General features: G+C 46.8%; 1 protein-coding gene across 3 annotated transcripts in view; it reads right to left on the bottom strand.

Annotated features, from left to right (window-relative positions):
• KCNN2 (potassium calcium-activated channel subfamily N member 2) overlaps window positions 1–13,978 on the bottom strand; it is a 472,189-nt gene extending 458,211 nt beyond the window's left edge. The window contains exon 1 of one of the 3 annotated variants that reach the window (XM_019830963.3): window positions 13,718–13,978. The gene's annotated coding sequence lies outside the window, so the exon portion shown is untranslated. Of the gene's footprint in view, window positions 1–4,677; window positions 5,026–13,717 lie in introns of those variants that run through there. The other 2 variants (XM_003980701.6, XM_045057670.1) reach the window with 2 other exon arrangements.
• Between the last annotated feature and the right edge of the window lie 1,390 nt (window positions 13,979–15,368).

The following is a 15,368-nucleotide window of genomic DNA, read 5'->3' as shown; positions in this document are numbered from 1 at the left end:
CATACACAGAAGAGAAAGAACAATGGCAAGGAACTTTCAGAGGATTTTACTAAAACACTTCTGTATTTCCATTCTTTCCCAAATTGTGCTGTCAGAAGTTTAGAATTAAAATGAATCTAAAAATACTTTAAATGGAGAGCTACGAAAGGTAGTCAAAACCGAGATGTTTAATAATTCATTAAGTAGAAATCTAATTATCTACATCCTGCTAGAATAAAGACTGTGTGAACAGAAGGGTTTGATTAGCTTTAGAGGAGTAAGTCTCATAGGACAGAGGGAAAACCAGGGGAGGGAGAGATGGAAAATGTAGACTGCTTTCATCGGTTTCAGTTCAGGAAGTCTGGGTGAAAACAGAAATCGGCATTTTGTCAACCTTCCGATGACTCTCATGCAGTGGGTTAGGGCCACACTTTGCTAAAGACTGACCAAAAAAAAAGCCCCAATTCTCACAGAGACTCTCTGCGTACCACCCAGAACAACGCTGTTCTGTCCCTAGGAATCCCAGTTCTCGGGATCCCGAGGCAGATTCTACTGTGGACCATTACACTATCTCCCCTTTTTCCAACCCATCCTTGTTTAACAGATTTCTTATGATTGGCTTCTCTCATGGCATGCCTAAGAGGAAAAAAGTGGACTTCTCTGCCAACATTGGCATTTGAAGTTATTTGAATGCCCTTCTCATCATAAAATAATAAATCAGCACTTGGTTTATACATCAGTCTCTCTTGGCTCAGTTAATGTGATTCTCTACCCCTGAAACTTGGGTTCAATGTCAGGTAACTGTCAAAATTAGGTATGTGAGTTCTCAAAGCTGAAGTTTTTTTGCTACTCTCCCAGAGCAGCAGGTATTTGGGGTTTTTTTGGTCTTTTGTGTGTTTGTTTGTTTTGACTTTGTTTTTCAGGAGTTTTTTTTGTTTTTGTTTTGCTTTATTGTTTTTGTTTCTATCAGTCTGACACCCTTTTCCATTTTTCTGTACAGCATCTTGAATTTTTCATGAGGAAATCAGATATTTATCCAAGGGATACAGGTATGCTGTTTCGAAGGGGCACACGCACCCCTATGTTTCTAGCAGCACTATCCACAATAGCCAAAGTATGAGCCCAAATGTGTATCATTGGATGAATGGATAAAGAACATGTGGTATACATATATACAATGGAGTATTACTCGGCAACCAAAAAGAATGAAATCTTGCCATTTGCAACTACATGAATGGAACTGGAGGGTATTATGCTAAGTGAAATTAGTCAGTCAGAAAGACAAAAATCCTATGACTTCACTCACATGAGGACTTTAAGAGACAAAACAGAGGAACATAAGGGAAGGGAAACAAAAATAATCTGAAAACAGGGAGGGGGACAAAACAGAAGAGACTCATTAATATGGAGAAGAAACAGAGGGTTACTGGAGGGTTTGTGGGAGGGGGGTGGGCTAACTGGGTAAGGGGCACTAAGAAATCTACTCCTGAAATCATTGTTGCACTATATGCTAACTAATTTGAGGTAAATTTTAAAAAATTAAATTAAATTAAAAGTCTCTTAAAAAAATAAATAACGGCAAGAAAAAGGGAGAGTTCTATCACTGCTTGAATCCTGGACACAAGGTGGTCCTACACACAGCCTTGGTCTTCTCTGAGCCAACCAATTCCTTTTTTTGAGTCTCCTTGAATTGGAGCTCTTTCACTCACTAAAGCAGAGTCCAGTAAGACAACACCTCTGTTATCTTCACATACAGAGTTTACCTTTCATTCAACAGCAACAATTAGGTCCAAAGATCTATCACTTGCTCACTTCCAGCCTCCTAGGAAGCATAGACTACTACCTGGACACTAAGGGCATGCCACATGTCCTCCATTTGAGAATAAGGTGAACATGGGAAGGGGCGCTAAAAAACGATACCACAGGCTTAGGACTTTTCTTTACCAAAAGACCCCGGACATGCTTCAACATGAGGAGGGAACTCACGTATGAGGTGTTCTCCAAACCTTTCTATCTTGCTCTGTTTCATCGGTGTTTCATGCTTACGGCTTAGAAATATTTCTATTAAAAATGAGAGGGAGCTCACCACTCAGTACCCTCAACAGGAAAGGAAAATGGTGGCTGTCACTGCAGTCAATCCATCACCTCAATTATGGGAAACAGAAGCAGGGGTTACTCGTCCACAGGAAAAGCAATGGCCAGATTAACTCCACAGACTGTAACTGCGGCCAAATTCTTTTTGTCCACCCTTTTGAAGTTAGGTGATCTTTGCCGCTTATGTACACGAAGCAATTAAAAGCATAAAAAAAAAAGAAAGAAAGAAAGAAAAAAAAGAGAAAAGTTTCATCAACACATTGCAGAGAAACCAAGGAAAACAATTTTGCTCCAGAAAAACGATGCGCCGAACAAGAAACGACTCAGCGTGTTAAACGGACGTTTGATCCCCTGCCAGAAAGGCTCCCACAGTCAAGGTGGGACTAGGTTGCAAAATATAACGGTACCAGTCATAGAAAGCCAGTGATATTTAGGAAACTTCCAGCCTCATGAAATAACTAACCGTGGCATCATGTTTATACTCAAAACTCTCTTTCCCCGTTGCAAAAAAAAAAAAAAAAAAAAAAAGACCTGACTCAGAAAAGAGGTAACAGCTCATCAAAAAAGACAGACGTTCAGAAGCGACAGCTCACTGGTGTCTACTCGCAAGGCTATAAAGCATGCACACGCTGTCTTCTCTACCAGAAAAGACTGCAAAACAGTAAAATTAGCACCAAGATGAAAGCGGAGCTGATGCGACCATGTTGCAAACGTCCAGGGAGAGTGTTCTGTCGGATAACTGGGCGGGAAAAGACTAATACTGCATTTGCGCTGGAATTCATACCACGCATACGGCTAACAGCAGAATGGGAATCTATACCAACGGGTAATCTCAGCTTCAGAACAGAGTCCGCAAGAGGAGTAACGACGCAAGATAACCCATAGTATCTGTGTTGGTAAAAACCAAACCAGCAAAAACCACACAAAAATATTTTGCACCTTCTCAGATTCCCTCACCGTCTTCCTCCTGTGCCTCTCTTGGTGAGCACCGCATCCACACACAGGCATCCCTCCATTTTCGGGCTTGGGAAAAAAACAACGTATTGCGTGGCTGTGTCTGGATTCCTGAGCAGCCCCTGAGAGCCAGGAGTACATGGCATCAGCACCCCTATGGGGTAAAACGTCCTCCATGAAAAAGTAAGAGGAAGCTGGGAAGCTATGTTCCTCTTTCTCTTTCTTTCCACGAACTACCCCAAAGAATGGTTCCTCCTTTGCAAGAAGCCCCAGAACAGTGTGCTTCATGCCAGCTCACTGTTAAACAGCAGCTAGTGTGTGGATACGTGGCATTCAACAGCATCACGTCGCCTTCTCTCTTGCCTTGTTCACCTCCATGCCCCAGGATGGTGCACACCCCGGACACACAAACAGCACTCTGAGCACTGCCTTCAGCTCTCCTTTCGGGAAGCTGTAAGAGTGGGGCATTGTTGAAGCCACCACGCTGGAAACAGTGAAATCTCCCTGCACGCTATCGCCAATCATCTTATTAATATAATTCATAACTTCGGGACACATGGGTAGCTCAGTCAGTTAAGCGTCTGACTTCGGCTCAGGTCATGATCTCACAGCCCGTGATTTTGAGCCCCACGTCAGGCTCTGTGCTGACAGCTCAGAGCCTGGAGCCTGCTTCAAATTCTGTGTCTCCCTCTCTCTCTGCCTCTCCTCCACTCACACTCTGTCTCTCTCTCAAAAATAAACATTAAAAAAATAATAATAAAATAAAAAATTTATAATTAATGATTTCCCTTCTAATATTCAACAGTATAGCCTGGCTTTGCACTTTAACCTGGAGACAGCAAACTAGTCCTCATTTACACAGGCCTTCCGAAATGCCCCCTTTCTATTTTTATTACCAGTAAGTGCAAGGAATACACTTGTGCTTGAGCTATATATTGTTCCATAGCAAACCACCCAAAATGAAATGACTTAAGGCAAAGATGAGGGGGTCTGGCCCTCATGGTTCCAATCCTGGCGGCCGCAGCTGGAGTCACTCGAGTGGCCAAATTCAGCTGTTGGCTGGGTTAGTATGATGAGAGAAGATGGGAGTCAGTAGGCAGAGAGGGCAAGGTTAGGGCCTGAGGTCCCTGGGTGGGGAAAAACACCTATTTTGGAAAGGTGCTGGGAACGTCTGACCACAGCAAATCCCCACAGGCGAGAGGTTCCTCTTCAGAATGTAACAGAGCCCACCTCCTCCCCCAAGGGTTTCCCTCAGGAATTTGACAAAAGACCTAAGTATGGCCATAGACCACCCCTCACGCAATGCAATGGAGCCAGTCAGGAATGGGCAGCCCAGCACCTGGAGCTATCAAACCAATAAGGGTAGAACCTGAGAAGGAACTAGGGGGAAGGCACGAAGGGGGGCTGATCAGAACCTTATAAAACAAGGATCCTGGCCTAGCGTCCTCAGGCATTCATTTTCCAATGTCCCCTCTCTATAAAGAGAGCTTTCCTACTACTCTTCCTTCCGGAACTTATATTCTATTAAACCTTGGCCTGCTGCTCATTTTGTGTCCACCTCTTCGTTCTTCCAAGTGGCGAGACAACGAATCCTGGGTATTGTGGTAAAAAATCCTGCAACACTAGAAGATCCAAGAAAGTGTCACTCACCTCTCTGGGCCTCCCCGCGCCTTTGCAAGGTGGCTCACCTCCCCCAGGTGAGCTGCGGCCTCCTCACAGCAGTGTGTGCTCAGGGCAGTCTGATCTCTCACAGGCAGGCTGGCTTCCAAGAAGAAACAAAAGCTACCAGTTCTCTTATGGCCTGGCCTCTCAAGCTCCAGAATTCACTTCCATCGATTCTTATTGTTCAAAACAAGTCACAAAGGCAGCCGTGACTCAAGGAACAGGAAAGATATACTATCTCTCAATGTGATAATGGCACCTCTCCAGACAGAGGGAGGTATGCAGGGCTCCGTCTTTGATGACCATAGACTACGGCGATCTCCGGACCCGCCTGCAGAGTAAAAATCATCCCGGGACCTTGAAAAACTCTATGAGCCGCACCTAAAGCCAATTTAGGGCACACCCTAAACCAATTAATTCACAATTGGGTAGGTGTAGACCACAGGCTTCTGTTGTTGTTTTTAAGCTCCCCAGGTAATTCCAAAGTAAAGGCAAGTTTGGGTACCCTTGATCTACCAGAACTTGTGAGAAAAGAGATTTTAAAAAGCTGAAGATTCCACCTGGCAGGCCACAACTGTACATGGTTGTATGTCATTTCACCGTATGCACTGTGGCTTGTCTTGGGTTTAAAATTTAAGTGAAACACAGGGGCGCCTGGGTGGCTCGGTCGGTTAAGTGTGCAACTTTGGCTCAGGTCATGATCTCATGGTTCGTGAGTTTAAGCCACACATCGGGCTCTATGCTGACAGCTCAGAGCCTGGAGCCTCTTCAGATTCTGTGTCTCCCTCTTTCTCTGCCCCACCCCCACTCATGCTCTATCTCTCCCTCTCTCTCAAAAATAAATAATTAAAAAATTAAATTTAAATAAAATGTAAGTGAAACACAATCACTTCAAGCACGATAAAGCAGCTATGATAAGCCAACCTAGCATGCTTTTGGGGTGACCAACCTTCCCACATGCCTGGGACAGAGTGGTTTCCCTGGAACACGTGGCTTTTAGTGCTAAAACCAGGACTGTCTGGTCAAAGTGGACAGTGGGTCACCCTCAGTCAACACTGCCTCATCTGCCTCTGCTCTACTGGTCGTGTTCTGGTGAATTCCGTTTCTGAACAGCATTTCCACTGTTGCCAACTGACTTCCTTCAAAGTTATGACACTTTGAAGTGCTCGGCACGTTCAACCGCCCTACAACATTGGCATCACCAGGACCCTTGTTAGACACAAACATGTGGGGAAATTCAGACACTGAGTCAGAATCTCAGAGAGTAGGGCCCAGGAATCTGTGTTTTGAAAGCATGAATCTGAGAAACACTCATCTGGTCTGCCTGTGGTAAGATGCTTGTGTCTTCACCAATCTCCACCATCCCACACAAGGGACAATCAGGTTTCTGGTTTGCAGGAAGAGGTAGAAAGCCTAGCAGGAGGATTCAATCAATGCCAACTGACCAGCTACGTCTTGACCCAGAGCAGCCAGCATCTCCACTCACGTGATCATCATTTGGGGCTTACTTTTTTTCCCATTTATTGGAGGGGCTGTATAAAACAATTTGCACACCCACAACAGAGGCCGGGGTGCGAAGGGTGTTCCGAGCACAGCAGTCTGCAGTTGGCAAGGCCTGTGGCCTCCAGAACAGCCCAAACCCATCAATACAAGTCACGTGGTAACATTTTCTCCAACCTGGAAGTGGGAAAAAAAAAATCTTTCCCTTTAAGTTCGGCAAAAAAAATCCAGCTTTATCCGTGACCGGATGCTCGGTTTTCAATTTGAATTTACAGTAAGAATGATGTAGGTTGGGGGCGCCTGAGTGGCTCAGTTGGTGAAGCATCCGACTTCAGCTCGGGTCGTGATCTCACAGTTCGTGAGTTCAAGCCCCGTGCCTGGCTTTGTGCTGACAGCTCACTCAGAGCCTGGAGCCTGCTTCAGATTCTGTGTCTCCCTCTCTCTGCCCCTCCCCTCCCTGCTCGCGCTCTGTCTCTGCCTCTCAAAATTAAATAAACATTAAAAAAATGTTTTAAAAAAGAAAGAATGATCTAGGTTTCAGAGATTTCAAAATTAGGCTCTTTTGAACCAATTTACCCAAGTACCTAAGTGTACCTCAGTACAATGAAGAGCTATCCCAAGCAAATCAACACCCTCAAATTTTAACCACCTTAAAACAAAAATAAACGTTTTAAGGACTTACCGGTTTATATTCAACTGATGCTAATCCACAAGGAAAAGACTCGAATGCAAGACACTTTGTTGGTCCTATTACTGCATAAATTGAAAGTAAAACAAAGGTATTTCTTCAAACCCTCACACACAGAATTTTTGCTAATCAGACTACTCTTCCTGCACACAGAACAGAAATTTTCAGGAGGACTTCCTCACCTGTCAATTAACCTATAACTTGATCCCTAACTCAGTAAGGCAAATGGAATTTAAAAAGCCCTTCTCAGAAGAACTCCTTTTTGATAAATGATGGCTTTTATTTCTCCCTGTTTCACAAACTTCCTATTTAAATTCAAAGATGATGTAGACTGGAAAAACACAGGCTCTCAGCAAACTCACTTTCCCGTGTGACGATCATGCAGCAGATACGACTATGAGCTTTACTTTCCCCGACTAAGTTTTTTAAGGAGACATATTCCTTACGTAAATACCCATATGCCAGTTTGTAATCACACGTATTGTCTATAGAAGGCTCTCATGTATTTTGCAAGTGACCCATCGTCATTAAGCCTCTCTGATAAAATGGAAGTCATTCCATTTGTAGGGAGGCTACAGTGACTCATATACTTGTGCCCCAGCCCAGAGAATCAGCCAGCTCTACTACTGAGAAATGAAAAGATTGCTTCCCCTGCCGCTTCCTCTGCTTCCCAGCTGCCCAAGCACAGCTCAGCAACCTAGCGTCTATCACTGATCCCTTCCCCCAAGGGAACCATCGTGAACCCCTACCTGGGCTTTGCCCTCCTGGCCAGTAAATACCAAGATGGTGGCCTGGAGATTGGCAGAGTTGCACAAAGTCACCTGCACGGACGAGTGGTCAGCTTGAGTCTCCAGAGGGCAAAGGTCGCAACAGGCAGGCTAAACTTGGCCATCCAACCCAAGGGTGTGAACTCAGAATCAAAACTAAACCCTCAGCCCCCAAGGATGGTGAGCTAGACAGATCCCTGAATAAGAACAATGGAAGGGCAATGATAGAGGCTGGAAGACAGGTCATGGCAGTGTCCCACATAAGGCAGTCTGCCTTACTTCAAAGCAGCTACTCAATGGAGTTTTGGATTTCATTCATAAAATGAGAGCAGGAAGCTCTACCTATTTCACAAAGCTGGTAGGAAAACCACACGTAATAACTCAAAGTGAACGTGATTTGTACATTGTAAGTATATGTGTAGACACAAGGGACTCTCACTAGTACTAAGTTCACATCATTCTTCCCAGCACTGGGGGAATGGGCAGGGCGGCGGGGGGGGGGGGGGGAACGGAGGTCTTGGGGTTGGAGGCCTGCACCAAAAGTGATCCCATGAATGTGTAGGTTCTAGTTGTGTATTTATCTGCCTCCCTAAGTAGACTGTGATTTCCTTGAAAGCAGGGACCGTGTGTTAGTCATCACTGCGTCTCCATTTACATAGGAAGATATTCAGTCACTGTTGATGGAATGTTGAATGAATAAATTCTGAATCTTCACTGTTATTCAGACTCCTGGCTGGCCGTGAATTACGTGCAGTGGAAAACCATGTGACATAATGTGAGAGAGGAAACTGCAAATGCCTGTGTGCCCAGGGACGGTTTCCCATCTGCCAAAAATGGCCACTACCTCACTGCCAGAGCATGGGCTGCTTGGGACAAAGAGCCTAAATTCTCAAAATTAGAAGCATGCCTTAACTTCGGTCAACACAGGAGGTATTGATAGTGAAATGCCCTGGAAGATCATAACAGCTAAACTTTGGAGGCTTATTACATGCCAGGCACTGCACTAAGAAGGTTCACCTCATTATCTCAGTGAAAACTCACAATGACAATAGAAAGGAGCTTTTGTTCCTATCCACATTTTATAGATGAAGAAATGGAGGAACTCAGAGAGGTTCGGTGGCCTCCCCAAGCTCCATATGGTAGAGCCAGAATTGAACTCTCGCTCTGTTCTTCCTCCAAAGCCTATAGTCTTAAGCAATAGTAGACTTGACTGAAGAAAGAGAGGTCCTGTGCCTTCATCATTAATGAGAACGGGGTGCTCTCCTCTTGATTGGCCAAGCAAGCGAGAATTTCTCCCCCTCCTCCGTCTCTCCGTTCTGTGATCCTGCACACATACCATGAGCCAGCCACTATGCTGGTGCTACAGACAGGACAGTGAATAGGGATAAGGGGAGGGGACTGACAATCAAAGAGAGGTGAACTACAATGACGTGGGAGTGCTGGGGGCTCAATGTCAGCAGGGTGATGGGACATGGTGACACAGGAGAACCTTGTCAGGCCCTAATGCAATAGAGCAGGGCCAGTCGCTCAGGCCTGGCACCAGAAGGTCCTCTCTCCTCTTCCTGATTTCACTCCGTCCCTATGCCCACGGGCCTCTGCATGCTACGGAGTTCCCATGTCTAGCTCAATGCCCCCTCATCGTCCTTCTCTGACCCTCGGGGCTCTCCCGGCTGCTCTGTATCTTCACTCCCTACTCCTCACCATTTCTGGCTGCTCTGAATAACTCTGGGTACCCACATGTGACACTGGCCCCAAGAACCCTGGGTCATACCCTCCTAAGGGGCTGGCACCACCATCAGACCTGCTTTACCCTCAGGAAGGATTGAAAACCACACAGTCTCCACCTTTAGACACTGCTGGGGTCCAGACCCCTGGGACACTTCCCCACTTCCCCTCAATTCCTTCACACTTACAGTATTTATATCCTCAGTCATCTGGTCAACCCGCGCTTACCGATAATCTATTTTACTTTACACTCTCTGGGGATAAGAAAGACAAAAATTTCTCTGCCCCAAAGGAATTCCCAATCTGACAATGACAACCAAGTGGAGGAACTCGAACTCCACCATAGGCAGGTTTATAGTTCCCACATTTATGTCTGTCCCCCCAAATTCTCCCTCAAGCTTCAGACTCATACCCGGCTCCCAACCCAGGAATGTCTGTCACCCCAAATTCTCCCTCAACCTTCAGACTCACACCTGGCTCCCGACCCAGGATTTTTACCTGGCCCTCTAACAGCATTTCAAAATTAATATATCTAAAATATGATTTTCTTGCCTCACCCGGGCTTCCTCTTCTCTAGGAACAGAATTGATCTCCTCACAGTCAAATAAATATCCAGGGGTTATTTTTGACTCTTCTCCTTCCCTTTCAAATCCCTACATCCACTCCATCCACAGACCTGTCCATTCTGCCTCCAAAACACATCCTAAACATACTCACTTCAAGTTTATTGTTATCAGCCTGATCCACCACTGGGCTACTCCTGGCCAACAGAGCCCTCTGAGCACAGATGAGAAGGTGCCCTCCCTCCAGGCCTTCACCGCTCAGCACAAGGATGTCCACCGGCAAGCGGGACACGGGCTGAATTGCAACCCTTCCACTTGACCCCCAGGCTGGCCCCCAGTGTAGTATATAACTTGCAGAAACAAGGTCACACCCCCGCCACCCTTTTCTCTCTACCACTGCAAGTGAGGGTCCCAGAGTCTGTTCTCCACACAGCATCCAGAGGGGTCTTTTAAAATCTTAAACCCAGTCATTTCACTCCCTGCTCAAAACCATTCATTCTTTCCCTTGATGTCCAAGGCCCAGCATGATCTCCTGGCCCGCCCTTACTCGGGTCATTGTTCTCCTCCTTAAAAACATCCAGCTCCCTGCCCTCTGACTGAGGTGCCTACCTGTGTTCTTTCCTACCTGCTAACTTTGGACCACAGTACATACAACAGGACTAGTCTTAATATTTGGCTTAGCATCTACTGTCATCATTAGCTCATGTAGTCCCAGCCACACTTCATTATTTACTAGTTATTTTTAATAATGTAAGAAGTATGTGTACCTGGCCCTAAGCCAAAACACAGCTGGGACCTTGCCACTGACTTGGGTCTAATGAACCATATGGTCCCCCGGCTTCTCCCTACTGGAGGTAGGCATTAGCACAGATTTCACGTTCCTCATCGTCTTGCTTTCCTATTTATATAATGTTATTACATCTATAAATACACTTGACCTTTGAACAACACAGGCTTGAGTTGTGTGAATCCATTTATATGTGGATTTTTTTCAATAAATATATTGGAAAAATTTTTTGGAGATTTGCAACAATTTGAAAAAACTCACAGGTGACCATGAAGCCTAGGAATACTGAAAAAAAAAACATTAAGAAAAAGTTGGGTATTATAAAAATACAGTATATAATACATATAACATATAACATGCATTAATCAACTGCTCATGCGATCAATAAGGCTCCCAGTCAACAGTACCCAATTAGTACTTAAGTTCTGGGGAAGCCAAAGTTATTCATGGATTTCTGACTGCGCGAGGGGTCAATGCTCCAATCCTTACACATTGTTCAAAGGTCAAGTGTATACATTTTCCTAAACAGGGTTTTTTATTTCAGTTTTTAATGTCATAAAAGATTATCAGGCTCTACGTAATCTTTTAGACTTAATTTTCACTTAATACATTGCTAACATCTGGGGCATCTGGGTGGCTCAGTCGGTTGAGCGTCTGACTTCAGCTCAGGTCATGATCTCACGGTCCATGAGTTCAAGCCCCATGTCGGGCTCTGTGCTGACAGTTCAGAGCCTAGAGACTATTTCAGATTCTGTGTCTACCTCTCTCTATGACCCTCCCCTGTTAATGCTCTGTCTCTCTCTGTCTCAAAAATAAATAAACGTTAAAAAAAAAATTAATGATACATTGTTAAAATCTAATCATACTATTATGTCATTTGGTTTATTTCATTTTTGACTGCTGTATAATATTCCTCTGTGTGACAATATCAGAATATTCATCTACTCTTCAAGTACAGATGCTGGAGTTCATTCCAGATTTTCATCATTGAGAACCAGACTGTTACGTTTATTCAAATACATGTCTTCTGTTGAATGTGCAAGAGTTTCTCATAGATATAAGCCTAGAAATAAGTTGAACTGTTCAACCACAGGTATATGTTCAAATTAGGATACAATACGAAACTGTTTCCCAGAGTCTTTGTACCAATTCATACTGCCACCAGTGATGTTGGAAGGTCCTGCAAAGCTACATCCTACTCAATCACTTAATAAGGTCAAACTGTCATTTGGGGTCAACCAAATGGGTATATATGGAAATCTCAAGGGGCCTTGATTTACACTTCCCTGATTACTAAAGGTAATATTTGTCACTTCATAGGTTCTGCAGCTATTTTTTTTTTAACTAGGCCCAACATGTGGATTGAACTCACTGACCCAGAGATCAAGACCTGAGCTGACATCAAGAGTCAGACAGGGGTCCCTGGGTGGCTCAGTCGGTTGAGCATCTGGACTTCGGCTCAGGTCATGATCTCACAGTTTGTGAGTTCAAGCCCCGTGGGGGGATCTGTACTGACAGCTCAGAGCCTGAAGCCTGCTTCAGATTCTGTGTCCCTCTCTCTCTCTCTCTCTGCCCCTCTCCCATTCCCTCTCTCTTTCTCTATGAAAAATAAATAAGAACATTAAAAAATTTTTTTAAAAAGAGTCAGACACTTAACCCCCTGTGCCACCCAGGTGCCCCTTCCCAGGCTATTGGTATTTCCTCTCTTGAATGCTCGAATGTCCAAAGTCCACGTAAGGAGAACTTCCCTGACCACTGTCTATGTGAGGCTACCACTCTCCAGTGCATCACTTTGCTCTCTTTTCTTTGTGGTATCTACTATGTCCTGAAATTGTCTGCTTTGTTAACCGATAGGTTATCTGCCTCCCTCAACTAAAATATAAACTCCAAGGACCTTGCTTGCTTCGCTCACTCCTCCACCTTCAGGGCCTAGAACAGTGCCAAGCACAGAGTGGATGGATTAATCTGTGAAGACAGAGATATGTTCAGGATTCAGAGTTGTGGTCCATAGTCAACCCTCTTGAGTTGCAATTTCAGCGCCCCCATTGCTAGCTATGTGATCACGAACACATTACTTAAATCATATGTCCGTGAGTGGCGCCATCTACAAAAGATAATAGTAGTCCTCACCTCACAGGGTTATTGTGAGGTTTCAATGAGTTAATGTTTGCAAAGTTCTTAGAACAATGCCAACGAGCATAGCAAGTGCTCCATAAATGTCAATTACAATTATTAATGCGTGACTATCATTATCACGACCCCATGTCTGCCCAGCAGAAGGCACCAAACCAGCCTGGACCTAATGAGCCTCCTCTGGGCCCACAGGTTCTGGTCTCTCCCCCTGGTCTCGCAGATGCCCCTTCCCACAGCCTGGAAGAAAGTAGAGAGTACTTGGGGAAAAGTTTGGGGGGCTGTTGATTTTCCAAAAAATGGTCCAGTCATCCCACACGTGAAAAGGCTGAGTAACAGCGCAGAGTAAGGGAGCCATCAGCCCACACACCTTCTAACCCCAGCACCGCGTTACACACAAAATCACGACATTCTCCCTCTCCCCTTTTATTTTGCTACATATCTTCAAAGAGGAGAAAGGAAAGTCGGCAAGGGGTTTTGGCAAAGATATAAAAGTAGACTGGATGAGGAAAGTGGGGAGTGAAGAGGTAAGGCAAGGGAGAAAGGACAGGAGGGGACAGAGATGGAGGGGACATGGGAGATTTCAGGTGGCACTGAGGCTCCGGCCTCTAGAACATTAAAACGCCTAAAATAAAAACATAAAGGAGTCCCTCCACCCCCACCACCCACCCAAGGGAATTTTTCTTTTTAAGGCATGAGTGGGGGCGGGGCAAAGGTAAAGCAGAAAGAGGGCCGGGGAGGGGGCGAGGGGAGGAGTGGAAGCCCAAGGGAAACTTCATTTCATCATCTCACCTGAGGGGGAGGGGGATGGTCCCCATTAAATCTGTGCCCCCCACCCCAGTCAATGCCACCTCAATCGAGAGCTTACCTCGTTCTGCCACCAGAAGCCCCTTTCCATCTGGAGCCTTCCTTGCCTCAAAGTGGTAAATGCGGCCTTGGTGAAATGCGCCAGGAGGCAAAGCCCAAGTGAGATTCCACGGAGAATTCCGGCAGGTTCCCTGGGAGGAACTGTTTCCATTTGAGAAGGATCGGGAGTCCTGGCCAGGGACCAGCTGCCTCTCCGGGTGTCAGATTCTGTGACAGCTCTCGGCCCGGGAGGGCGCCGCGCCCCTCCCTCCTCCCGGGGTCCGGGGCGCCCAGCACCCGCCGGGTAGCCTGGGTGGGGGGGCGCGGGGGCCTGGCGGGGGGCGCGGCGGGGGCTGCCGCTCGGGCTCCACCTTCGGAGAACCCAGCTCCTCGCGCGTGCCTCTTCCGCACCGAGGGTGCTCAACACCGACCCCGCTCGCAGGCTGCCCTGCCGGGACTGGGGACTCCCTCCTTGTCGAGTCCTTGACTGGCAGGGACAAGCCCGATCGGCGGGGCCCCCGAGTGCTCAGGCTATTGCCGACCTTGAGGCCACGGAGGGGTGTGCCTGCGCCCCAAATGAACCACACGCATACACACACACACACTTTGCCCGCCTCGATCGTTCCCTCCCGAGGAAAGTAACCTTCTTTAAGCAGCACCAGCAGCGCAGGGGAGGGCCCCCTGCGCCGAAATACGAAAGCCAGCATTATCCCCAAGACCAAATTTGGGGATGGTTTTAATTTTAAGATTTGGATGTAAGCCGCTCAAAGAAAGAAAGGGGAGGGGGGAAAAAAGACACGGAACAAACCCGTGTGTGTGTGTGTGTGTGTGTGTGCGCGCGCGCGCGCGCGCGCGCGCGTTGCAGGGCCGAATTTCGGGTGTTACCCGGGGCTTCCGAGGAAACGGAGCGGGGGGGGGGGGGAGGGAGAGCACAGACTGTGATTCCCCCAGTGCATGGTTACAAAGGCGTCTGAGTGTCCACTGCCGGCGTGCTCGCCCTTTCGAGCCGGCCGGGGGCGCTCGGAGCGGCCGGGCGCCGCGGGGGTTAAGGCCGCCTCGCTGCGCCGGCTTCCCCGGCAGAGCACGCGCCGCGGCGGGCGGAGGGGAGAGCCCGGAATCTCCCGCCCGCTCCCCCTCCGCCCGGCGCTTCCCGCCCCGCGCTATTTATAGCTCGGCCTCCAGCTGCTGCGGGGAACTCACCAGCCGCGCCGAGCCTTCCGAGCTGGGAGAGCCTTCCAGAGACGGGGAATTTTCATAAATTCTGTGAATGGCACAAACGTCTCTGGCCCTCTGGATTTTGATTGCTACTGTTCCGTCTGTCTTTCATATATTCCATTAACACGTTTAAAAAAAAAAAAGAGAGAGAGAGGCGAGAGGATTTTGAGACAGGTGAATTGCAGGCAGGCAGTTCGGCATGCTGGGGACCTTTTGTGATCAGATGCCTGGAAATGGAAACAAAATTCTCCATGGGTTTACTGGCTTCGGGCTCATTGCATATTTTCTGCAACACTCAACCTGTTTGGGTTTTTGCCTGTCAGGCGCATGGCCAAAAAAAGATATATGAAGCCATTTGAAGAGCAATGAAAAATCACATCCTCTGCCCTCTAAATGCCTTTTTACTGGGGGGTCTCAGGGCTGTCTGTCAGCATATACACACAGCTGGGTGGCTCTGT

The sequence above is a fragment of the Felis catus genome, chromosome A1 (assembly GCF_018350175.1).
Source record: "Felis catus isolate Fca126 chromosome A1, F.catus_Fca126_mat1.0, whole genome shotgun sequence".
Taxonomy (NCBI): domain Eukaryota; kingdom Metazoa; phylum Chordata; class Mammalia; order Carnivora; family Felidae; genus Felis; species Felis catus.
Note: the sequence above shows the minus strand (reverse complement) of the source record. Positions and strands in the feature narration are given on the sequence as shown.